Source organism: Rhea pennata, chromosome 2 (genome assembly GCF_028389875.1).
Source record: "Rhea pennata isolate bPtePen1 chromosome 2, bPtePen1.pri, whole genome shotgun sequence".
Classification (NCBI taxonomy): domain Eukaryota; kingdom Metazoa; phylum Chordata; class Aves; order Rheiformes; family Rheidae; genus Rhea; species Rhea pennata.
Window position 1 is genome coordinate 94,131,692 of NC_084664.1, and position 12,160 is coordinate 94,143,851.

At 41.9% G+C, this 12,160-nt stretch overlaps 1 protein-coding gene across 4 annotated transcripts in view; it reads left to right on the forward strand.

Moving 5' to 3' along the window:
* JARID2 (jumonji and AT-rich interaction domain containing 2) overlaps positions 1-12,160 on the forward strand; it is a 228,358-nt gene that overhangs the window by 148,401 nt on the left and 67,797 nt on the right. The gene's annotated exons all lie outside the window — the stretch shown is intronic.

Genomic DNA, 12,160 nt, shown 5'->3' on the forward strand with positions numbered 1-12,160 from the left:
AGAAGTTGACTATCCTGTGAAAATAAAGATTTTTGTTTCTTGCTGCAAAATCTGCATGGAGAACAGGCTCCTGTTACAAGAGGTTGACAGCAAAGCGGACAACACTGGTATTACTGCCAGGCACCAGTTTTCTGTTCAGATTTTACAGTTCAGTAAGTAATGTATTTCTTACTCAGTTTAAGGTGATTTTAATGCAAGTTACTACTAGAAAAGGCAGTCCTGTGCTTCCCTCCCCATCATGAGTTCTTGCCACCTCTTCTGTGCGAACACCAGCTCTTTTGTGCTTATGAAACCCAACCCAGTAAAGACAAGGACCAACTTATAAAGCAATTAATTTGCAGTTAGATCCTCTTCGTTGGCCAGCTGATCATGGGCTCTCATGAGCTCTAGTGCTGCTATAAGCAGGAACATGAGTTTGGAAATGAAGGGAAAAGCAAATGCCGTACCCTCCTTCAGCAGCAGTCCTCACCAAAATTGGTTTAAACCAAAACAAAATCCCTCCTTTAGGGCAGGAATAAGCAACTGAGGCAGTGCAGTAGTTTGCTGGGTGCTGTTCCCATCCAAATCTTCGCTGGTGCCAGCTCAAGTGCTCAGTGGCCACGTTGCTGAACTATTCAGCACAGTAGCTTGGCACAGTGCTAGCCACCACTCTCTTTCCAGCTGCGTCAGCTCTCTGTGAGGTTTGCAGGTTGCATCTGCTGACCATGCGTGTGACACAAGAGCGGGTAGGAGGGAAGTAGGTGGCAGGAGTCAGGATTGGATGCAGGACTAGGAAGAACATGTCTATCCCCTTTCATCACCAGCAAGCTATTCATTTATATTACTTGTACCGTCAAATTTCAGTCATCCCACTGCTCAAATAGTGCTGAAGCCTAAGAATAAAAGTAAGAAGGATGCTAATGAATGTGAAGCATCAGTAAATGTAAATCTCCTCATGGAGATTTTTTTTCACCTCCCTGACAAATCTGTGTGCATGTGCAGTTCGGTTTTATTTTTATTGTAAATGCTTCATCTCAAAATTTGTTTTATATGCACCTTATTGTCTTTTTACTAGAGTTTCCCTGAGAGAGCACATGTTGCGAGAAGCAAAAGAGTATTGAATGCTTTTGCAGGTAAAGAATGAAAGTCTGCAGGAAAACTGTAGACTGTGGTGGCATAGGAATTGTTACCATAGTTTCCATCCATATCATTAGTTCCCACCTACTCTATCCAGCATTCAGAAGGAAGAGAAAGACAGCATGCTCTGGTAGTCTAGCCAACCCCCTTCTGCAGGATTTAGTGTGCCTCAAAGAAGAGGTACAGGCTGTATGGCCCCTTTCCTTTTCAGGATAGTTTGACTGGTAGCAGGATGTGGCATGGCTTGAAAGAAGACCTGAACAGAGCTGCTTTGACAATTGACTGCATCTGCCCAATTGACTTACAGGAATGGGCTGCATGATTCCAGGGGAGGAAGCTTGGGGAAAGTCACAGTTTGCTTCCAAGAAAAAATTAATGAAAAAAAATTACCGTGATGTAAGTAAAGAGAAGTGACCAACAAGTGCAGATGGTACCTGCTAAAGTTTCTCTTCTAGCTTCCAAGAGATAAGGATGGTAGAGGCTTAACCTCACAGCAAACTGGTTTTGTAACTCATTTGTGTGTTTATATTTACTGATCTTTGCTGGCAAGTTTGTGAATGCGACTGACGGGTGTTTTATGCAAAAGTGACCACTTTGCTGCTTATCAAAGTCTGTGCAGCAGATATATATCTTGTGTCTGTTCTTTAGCCTTCTCTCACTGTGTGCCTAAATGTTGTAGTTTTAAAGAGAAATGTTGAGTCCTTAGTAATAGCCAGATGATAGCAAAGCTTTTCAAAAGGCAGGCCCCATGGGGAGTGTAGATATCTGGTTTCAGGTATGGTTAGATTGCAACCAGCAGTCTCTGCAAGAGGTTAAAATGCTCCCAACCTACTGACTTTTACCACTTCCTGCCAGCAGATGGAATATTTTGTTCAAATAGTAGGGATTAATGGAGGACGTAATTGAACAGGAGGTTTTTCAGCCATTCAGATGATGGCTAAAATGATGCATACACTGTTACTTCTGACGTCTTTGCCAGAAGACGTCTCTGGCTTTCTGGCTAGTATAAGTTGCTTTTGGGGCAAAAGGTGAAAGACTGCAATAGTTTAGGTATGCATGTTTTCCTGGAGTTGGAAAACAAAATGAAATTATCTGTAAAATAACCTTTTTATTAAAGGCACAAGGAAAAGACTGCTGAAAGTAAAAGAGTTTTCCTTCAATCATGTGGCTTTGATCTGGTACCGTCTTGATTTTTTTTTTAGCAGTTGCTCCAGATTACAAGGGAGGGAGCTACTGATACATTGGCTATTATTTGGCACATCATTCACCATTCAATCTGAATATACAACCATTTTGAAGAATATGGAATACAGAATGGCATTGAATTTATGAGGAATTGACGTTTCAGGTAGAGAGACCAAGAATGTTGTGTGAGTAAGGATATAACAAGAAACACCATCATCTGAACTATTCCGATTTTGTTTAATGTCTTCTGGTTAAAAACTGTGAGGCAAACAGATTTTGCAATGTCCTTCAGATGTCTGAGAATACTGAAGATGAGGATAGACAAATATTGAAGTTGAAAGGTGTACTGTGCTGAAATTAGCTTTGACTTCTATTTAATTAAATGGAGGGAAAACTCTGAAGTTTTGTGAAAAGTGGCGTGTTTTAGCTGTCTGAAGAATCTTTTGCATAGGGTGAGAAATCTTTTTGTAGGGCCAAAAAAGCTTTTTGAAAAAAAAAGTCTGTGGTGGGTTACATATAACAGGCATGTTAGTGTTATCCAAGAGCCACGCAGTCAGAATAATGTTGCTGCAGAGCAGATGAAGTGAAATTGCAGACCATTTCACACCTCTAGGCTTCCCCACGCTTGCTGTATGGAATATCAGAAAAATACGAGAATTCCTTTGCTCTTCCACCTGCAATGAGTCCAGAGAGCAGGACATTGCCAATTCTTTGCCAGTAGGTGGAGACCTTGCAAGTGAACTGGAAATTAAATCTTTCTTCCAGTGTGGAAGATATTTTTTACTTTGTAGTTTTCTGTTGTTTATTTCCAACACATGGACAATGTTTAATGTGAAAAATCAATTTATTTTTGTGGGTTTTCTGCTTGAAGAAAAGTTTGCCAAGATGTAACAATCATTCAGACATCTGCTAATGATTTTTAAAAAGCAAAACAAAAAAGAGCGAGTTTATTTTTCCTGCCACTGTGGTTTTGGACTTTAATTTTCTAGCATATGGTGATGCTCATCTCTTTCCCTGTGTCATTATGGCATAAAATGGTAGACCTGGCCCAAAAGCATTTCTTGGTGATGTGCTGCCTGCCAGACTCGCTGGTATCAAGGAGGTGGGTTTGGCTTAAGCTGCAAAGAAGTCTGGATCACACTGTCAGAAAAGACAGGGAGTCTCCCTTTGTGGAGCACATGGACCAGAGACTCAAGTCTCTGTGTTTGACAAGCGCTCGGGAGGGCTGGTCAAGCGGTTTGTGGAGCTGCCTTCTGAAGAGCAGCATGTACCAGATCCAAATGAAAACTGCCCCAGAGGGAGAAGGGCTTTTGAGCACAGCACCAGAGCAGAAAAGCTGTGCATCAGCTGGAGGATGGGCAGGAGTCAGAAGCTGTTGGAGCTAATGCTACTGCTGCAGTGAATGGTCATCAAGGTCTAGACTAATGTGGTGGCTCACACTAGCTTAGTCCCGTAGACTTAGCTTGCATGTCTTTTCTAGTATGATAAACAACATAAGGAGGGTAAACTCTGCAACGTGCATAGACAGAAGGGTGCCCAGAAAAAGGATTTAGCCAGGACACAGCCCTCTCCAAATCAGGCTGCAGCAATATATTCCTGTTTCCTGTCCCTTCTCAGTGGGGATGCTTTGGCATTACTATACCCATTTGTATTGAAGCTTGTGTGGGCATACCTGAGCTGGCCCAACTGACTGGTAATCCAAGTGGCAAGGGTGTCTCCTTTGGGAGGACCATTGCAGGACCCACAGTGAAGTTCACGTTATTGTTTTTAGGCTCCCATGTGAACTAATGAATTTGCAGGCATACCTGGGGTGGGTTTATGCAACCTGCAATGTGGCTACAGTATAAACACAGCTGTATTACAACCCATAGCAGAGTCAAAGGTTAAAATACTTGTGCTTACCATTTTAGACTTAGAGATGAATCTGCTCCTAAGTGGGAGTTCTCAAGAACCATTGCAGGACACAGGAAGGTTGGCACCACCTGCCTCCAGTATTTAGAAGGATCTCTTCTGCCATCTATTGCCATTTTCAGCTTACCATATGTCGGTATGGAGGAGAAAAAATAGCTATCCAGTCTCAGGCGGGAGACCCTGGAGAGAATGAATTTAAAGACCCATTGCCTTGCTGAAATAGATTATCTAGATCGTAGAGGTCTATGCCTTCGGGTCCTGATTTATGAACAGTCTGCGGGACATTTGGTACAGGGATATTCTGAACAGTCCATACTGATCTGATAATGAAGATATATAACTGTAGGAGAACAATTTCTTGGTAGCTTTTAATTCAGCTGCCTTATCCTCATTTGAAGTTTCCCAGTCTTCTTGTGGTCGATACTCCTGCTTAAAGTACTGCCTGGTGATTGTCTCTGCTCTGTTCCATGATCTTAGTATAGAGGACACCATCTACCCTCGTCTTCTGGCAGAATCAGAGAAAGAAACAACCTTTTTTTTTTTTTTCCTTTTCTTTCCCCTCTGCTTGCTCTTAAAATTCCTCTTTGTGACATTTTTAATTTTGTTTTTACTGCCAAGCATTTCTATGGCCAGCCACCATGTAGCAGGAGTGATAAAAGTAGCGTGTTGGTGTGGGTGAGGAAATAGGTTGCTTTATCAGGTAAGCCAGGCCTGGCAGCTGCAGAGCCCATATCCAAATTTTGGTTGTGCTCATCAGCTACTTCCCCCTGGGCAGCAGCTGATAAACCCTCCCAGCCACCCACACGTGGGATGGGTCAGACTAGGCAAGTCTGGGCTGGGCAGCTCTTGCTGCTTGCCATAGGTCAATGCAGAGTCGTAGGCCGTGACTAGAGCATGTCAACACTAATGTTTGAAAATGGAACTGTTTCGATGAGTGTTTGAGGGTAATTAATGTATTTAAATCTGAATTAAACCTCCTCCAACTGCTGGAAGGTGGACTGCAAGCAGACTTGAAGGCAGAGGCATGGTTTAATAACTGCAGTGTGTTGAGTTTTGACTTGGAACTTATTTCAATGCTGTTTTGTTTTGAGTATTGCAAGAGAGCTTGCAACTCTGGGTACAGTGCTACAGTAATACAAAGAGCGTATATTACATTCAGGCTGTTCCTGTGCTAAGGTCCAAGTACAGGCAAATATGGAGGGCTTTTGAGGAGTTGTATCAGTAAGGTAGGAGGAGACCCGTGTTCCTGGAAAAGATCTGCAAGCTCGATTAATTCAAGTTAATACCCAGTCTTTATACCCACTCTTAGCTTTGGGAGTTATTTCTTGTCCTTTGCTTCTGTATATCATGAGGCCTACAGAGAGGACCCAAGTTCATGTTGAGACAAGCTCTTAGGTAAAGTTTGCGTCAAATTTGCCTCACCACTGTGGGTTTCCAGAATGAAAACCCGGGTACCTATTTAGTACTCAGCATGGTTCATCCCTCTCAGAAATATCTAGACTGCTGAAACACGTGCATTTCTTGAATCCATTGCTGACATCTGAAAGGCAGCTTTCTGTAACTTCTTCTAGATGGACTAGTATGGACCTTAGTCTAGCAGGCAACATCTGCACGCTTATTTAATTGTGATGGATTGTATATGCAGGTGGCTGGAGTTGTCTAGCTCTTCACAGTTAACTTGGAGGAGTTGCTAAACAGCATCCAGTGGCTTTTAGTAACTCCCTGTTTGCCCAAGGTTATCTTGTATGTTGTTTTAACAACCAGCTATTGCAGTTGGTGGGTTTAAGTATCTCTGCTGCACAGCATAAAGTGATGCAGTTTTGGAGACTGCAAATATCTTTATAGATCAGTGAGCATGGTTAGAAAAATGTCATTTGATTCCAGAATTTATGATAATTTGAGCGGCATTTAACACACATTTAAGTTGCCAGCAGCAGTTTGAACTTGTTGTTAAGCACATGAGCCAGTTCAGTTATTCATTCATTAGATGTGGTTCCTAAGCACCTTTCCATTGTAAGAGAAGAAATTCTCAGAAACCAACCGTTTTCCATTTAAAACTTACACAAGGAAAAGGTGCATCCATTGTGACTAAAATTTTAGATCGAGAGGTACTTATGCAACCTGCTTTGCTAATTGCAAAAGTAATCATGAACTAAATGGAGCAGGTCAGTATGAAGGAGTAATTTCTTACAGGGACATTATGCCCTACACAGGTTACTTGCAAGCGGTGGCCGTGCGAACAGGAGTGAGCAGGTTTCTGGCCCTCTCGTTCCCTCCTGGTTCAGATAGGTTGAGAGATGCAGAAAACGGTTGAATCTTTAGCTTCACTTCTGCTGACCTGCTGGCAGTTGTTGCTCAGCCCATGTGGTGCTGGGAGGGTGGTAGATAATTTACCACCGATAGAGACACAAATTACTATGCTCGGAAGCCAGGGGAATGTGGGAGAGGAAATGCAATTCAAAGCTGCCTTTCATACCGCTATTTCCTGCTCTTGGGGAGATGCAGTTTATTCGCAGAACGCTGCCTGACGTCGTAATTCGGGACACGGTGGTTGGATTTGTGTATAAATACATAGAGACAGAAACACGGTTTAGTATTACTAGAGGTAAGAATTGCACTAACATATGCTCCCGGGAGAGCCAACGAGGTCTCCTTGTATTCTGTATTCTGACTGCAATTTTTGTTATCACTTACTGCTTTTCCAAATAACGTTTACTCTCAGAGTTGAAGAAGTAAAAAACAAACAAACAAAAACATATGTATTTATTTTTTTTCCCTCCTTTTTAGTTATATTTGATTTAGTTTTGGCAATGTTATACTGGTAGACTTGTTGTTTTGAATTCTGGAGCACTGTCTTTGTGAACTAATGACCATCAGAAAAGGTTACTATTCAGAGTTGAACATCGTAGGCCTGTTCTCAGGAATGGTAAAATGTCGTTTAGCCGGTGAGTGTGAGGAAATTTCCTGGTTGTCCTGTAGAGAACGATGCCTCCAGCGCCACGTTTTTCATGAGCGCCTTAGGCTCGCCTGTACGTGCCTATCACATGGCTGATTTCCTTCAAGCTGCAAATTAAACACTTGAAAATCTAATATGCGGCGGACGTCTGGCTGTGTAAACATAAATTATGCTTTTTTTTTTTTTAATGGAGGCAGAACATACGCATCACTTTTGGATGTGTTTACCTTAATAAGTGAAGCTGCACACGTGAAAGATTCTCCGCGGACGAGCCTGTCGGGCACTAGGTAGCCGCGTTGTGCAGGCAAATAATTGCGAGCACGAGAGACGGTGCGCTTCCAGCCTGACCTAGGGTAGGGGCAAGTAAAATTCACATCCAAGTGGTGTGCTAAATCAGCAAAGTGTCATAATGAAGAAATAAATAACACAGGCAAGTGGCAAGGGGGAAACCTGTAGGTGCGTTTGCCTAGGGCGGTCAGCTCAGAAGTAAGACTTGGTGAGCCAGGTTGCCTGTCAGTGCGAGAGATCGTCATATAGCGGGTAGCAGTGGTTGACTGAGTGACAGAAATCAGTGTGACAGTATCTCGCGTGACTGGGGCAGTGCTTAAGCTGTTTGGACAGCCAGGTTAAGGTAGCGATGGCTACAGGGTTTCACTGACGCTAACTGGGCTCCATCAGCAGAAGTGCAAATCCCTGCGTGGAAAAACGCAAATGTGCATAGCCCTGTACTTCTGTCGCTCTGGTTAAGAGAGGTGATTGAGTGCGTAATATTGATAGAGATTCAGGAACTGCAAAGCCTAAGCAATGACAAGGAACTTGGGCTTTCCTCATTTAAAGATGTGTTGTGATAAAGCGTGTTTCTTTAATAGATATTTTTAGATCATGCAGTAAGAGTTTTTATTCCTAGATGTCGATGTACTATTTGGTCAAAACTAATAGCAGCTCAGCTCTGCTACTCAGTAGCAGTGATTGTAATATAACAAGAGTAAATATCTACAAAAGTTTATATTACAGTTTCTCAGGAGGAGAAGTAACCAAAGCAAAATGACTAGAAGTAAAGTAACCAAATATTGACAGTGCTTTTTAGAAGGACAGAAGTGTCCAATCCTTTGCTTTACCTTGCAGGCTGCTCACCAGCAGCTCAGAAAGCAAAAACATGCATCAAAAAGAGAAATGTGAATTAATCACAAAATGGTGACACTCGAGTTGTTATTTAAGCTGCAGTTCCTTTAAAATTTGGAAATCTAGCTGCAGTGGTGCCCCTAAAGAGAGGGGAAGAAAAGTGTGGGGGGGGCATAAATTTCAGGCAACTGAAAAGCAGAAAACCATGAAGACAAAAGTGAGGTTCAAAGAGCAAGCTAATGACTATGAGACAAAGCAGCAAATAAGTATTGAGTATATAACAAACAGGAAGTTTTAAGAAAAACTGAATTACCAGAGATTAGGGAACATTTGAAAAAAGTAAAATTTGTTTTGCAAATCTCTTTCCCATTGAGATACACAGGTATGAGGACAGCATCTCAACCCCTGGATGTAGGTTAATATACATACATATAATCAAATCAATTGTGTGCATTGGTCTTCTCTGTGTTTATTGTATAGCACTTATGCTTTGCTTTCACTTAGGAGTTTTGGAGTGGTAAACTGAAAATGGTGCAAGATTTTTGTACGGGTGTAGAACTAAATCTGACATACTGATAATTTAATACCTGTTTTGCAGCTAACACAGCATGCACTGTCATCTACAGCGTTAAACGTGGTTTTTCCTCATCCTTTTCCTTCTGTGTGCTTTTTCTGTTTGAATATTTGCAAGTCTTATGTAACATACACCTTTAAATGAGGCTAGAAAGAGCAATTTCTTCTGAGGATGCAAACGGGTGTTTTTTGTTTTTATTCTTTTGGCCACTTCTGTGAGTCTGTTCCCTGTTGCCAAGTGGATGCTACATAGGCCGTTCCAGCAGAAATCCTTGCCTTGACAAGCAAGGAGTGAAGGCACTCTGGTGGTGTTATGTATTTAGCATATACAACATGTCTTTTTGAGTGCTACTATCACTTTCTTGCCCTCCTGCCCTGCTCTGAAGAGGTGCGTAAGCTAGTTCTACAGTCGGTTCCACTTGAGCTGGTGCAACTGTAGCACAGAGTGGTACCTCCCCTTTTGGCAGCAGCTTCACACTTACATTGGATTAAGTGCAACATGAAACCGTACCCGAAATAATTGGTTTTATGCTTTTCTTAGTGAAATATCAGGTTATTAAGAGGCATGCATTCCTTGACAAGGAAACAGTTGTACGTTGTTACCCGTGTTTTGAAACGGGCGCGCGGTGCTCTCTTGCTGGACCACCTTCTGAACCAGCCGTCTTCGCGCAAAGCCGAAGCAGAGACTGCCTGCGAGCATGATTTTGCATCCTAATCTAGGTGCTTTGATTCCAAAGTGTTATGGCCGTAGGATCGGTTTCTCTTGCATATGGCTGTCTCTGCGCACTCCCAAGCGTTACGGCGAAGTCCATGGAAGATGCGTCTGCCCAAGCATGAAACAGTAGTTGTTTCAGAAACCACAAGGATGCTGCAGCCAGGAAGAGGTGCCTCCTTCTACCAGCATTCTTAAGTTGAATTGGTGAACGCTTACACCCATTAACTGTTTATATGGTTTTAATAAAAATTGGTATTTCAGGAAGAACAGGCCTAGTTTAGTGGAAGTGGTGAGTGAATACCAAGCAAGAGGAAGTATGGCATACATCAGCAGAGGTGCATAAGACTTGTGTCTAAGAGAGGAAGCGTCTCTGACACATTTGATCATATAGCAACAACAGCCGCCCCAGGAAATGGCAAAAGTTCGTGGTCATGGCCTGAAACGGAGCTGAAGGAAGATGTGGCATTTTAACTGTCGTCACCAAAACGAAAGGCCCCCGCGGGAGCATGGGGGACAGCGAGAAGCTGGCTGTGCTGTCAGGGTCGGCCGTGTGCACAGCCCGACAACCTAGCCTGGAAAGAGCAAACAAATCGAGGGGGAAATAGTTTATCCTGGGGAAGAAAGGATAGCACCAAAGTATACTTTTAAAGAAATAGTGAAGCAAAAGTATTTTCAGTTCAGTAATTCATTTAATATTTATGACAGATTTGTGGGCTAATCCCCTTCCCGTGCCCTAGGGGCTGATACTGGGGATGCTGCAAGCAGCCTGGGGCCAGTGCTTAGTACAGAGGGCTAATTTTGAACCAAGTCACAGGTTTAGTATTTGCATTTTGTGAGGGGTTGTGAAGTCCTCTCCACTAGCTCTCTCTGTCCAAATTAGATTTGAGCAGGTAGTTTCCAGGAAACATTTGGCTGATATAGTACACGGACTGTATATGTTTTTAACAGGATATTTGAGGAAGCACATCAATGGGGAAAAATCACTCCATAGGTTATAGCAGCAGGCAGAGTTCTCACTCGCTAACCTTTAGAGTCTGTTTTTTTGCCTAAAGATGCACATTTTGTGCAGAATAGAAGCCAACACAAAGCATTTTTCTCTGGCCACATGTGTGGTTTTGGTGATAGAAATGTAGTTGGTTGAAATTAAAATCCCATTCATTCTGTGCAAGAGTTCTGCAGTCTGCTCAAAGGAATAGTGCCTTGCAGTGCAACCCAAGTAATCTGAAGAGGACGTAAGTGCGTGTATGGAATGTCTTCATTCTGGAGAAATTATTGTTCACAGATATGAGGGAGTAAGTATATTCAGTTAGTCTTTTAGTTCCAGTTCACAAATTATAAGCACCACTATAAAATATATTGTAAATAACGTAACATACTAGCCGCTAAGGAAATGGAAGTAAACAGACGGTAGGGAAGGCTTTGAGGAAGCGGTTTCTCTGATCATGAGGAAATTCCTTATGGACAATATATGTGAAGGGGGAAACACTACTGAATGCTGCTCTGTTGTCATTAGCGGACATATATGAACCCATACAAACACTGCTGAGATTTTAAACATCTTTTTTTTTTCTATTTTAGCCACAAACTTGAAGAAGTTTAAAATATAGTAACAAGCTTCTCGTACCCAGATGTTTAATTTAAAAAGAAGGATTTACCAATTACTTGTTTCATCCTTATTGAATGAATGATTCCTGTGCTTTCGTTAAGTTATATCAGTGAATTTTGCAGTGGAATGATAAGACCTGGCTTTTCCTTTAGTGTTACTTGATGCGTGTTTCAGTTTCATATTATGTAAATATCCTGCTATTAGGGAAGAAAATGGTATAAAATTGCATCCTCTCTCTGTGAGGTATAAAGTTCTTTCAGTATCTTCTTTGCATTTCGAAGCTGTAATAAAGACTGCAATTAGAATCCCAGTTGTTTAAGTGAGAAATCAGCATGTTCCTCAATGCTGCGCCAAGGCAGGTTCCCAATGAGCCCTCCTTTGGGTATCTGTGCTGCCCCAAAGCATATTTCCTACTCCTGAATTGTATTCTAGATGTATTAAAGAAAATCATTTTCATTGCCGCCTAGTAGTTAATCAGAGCCTTCGGATAGGCTTGAAATAATTTGCAGTCCGATTGCCAAAGCTGCCGCTTGCTTCTGTTCGCTTCTCGTAACCATACATGATCATACTCTAAAATTTACTGAAGAGTTTCAGTCCATTGCCCCGTGAAAGGACTGAAACTGAGACAAATTCACTCTGTTCTTCACTATTACAAATTTGGCAGAAATATTTATTAACTCCTTGCTCACTGTCTTCCAAGCTGTCACCAGGGGAATGAAGATCAAATGGCTTTTGCCTGATATTTTTTCTGTCAAAGAGTTATTTTTCCCTAAAGGTTTTGCTTTGCTTTTGCAGAACGGGACACACCTGTAGATACGGTATATGCTAATATCTGTTGCAATTTCTGAGTTATACTTTAGGGTTATGAGCAATCTGACTAGGATTCTTGCAGATTGGAATAAATTAAAAACTTTAATGGGACTAAAAATACTAATTTGTAAATCAATTAATTGTGGTAAAACATAAGAAGCAAAGA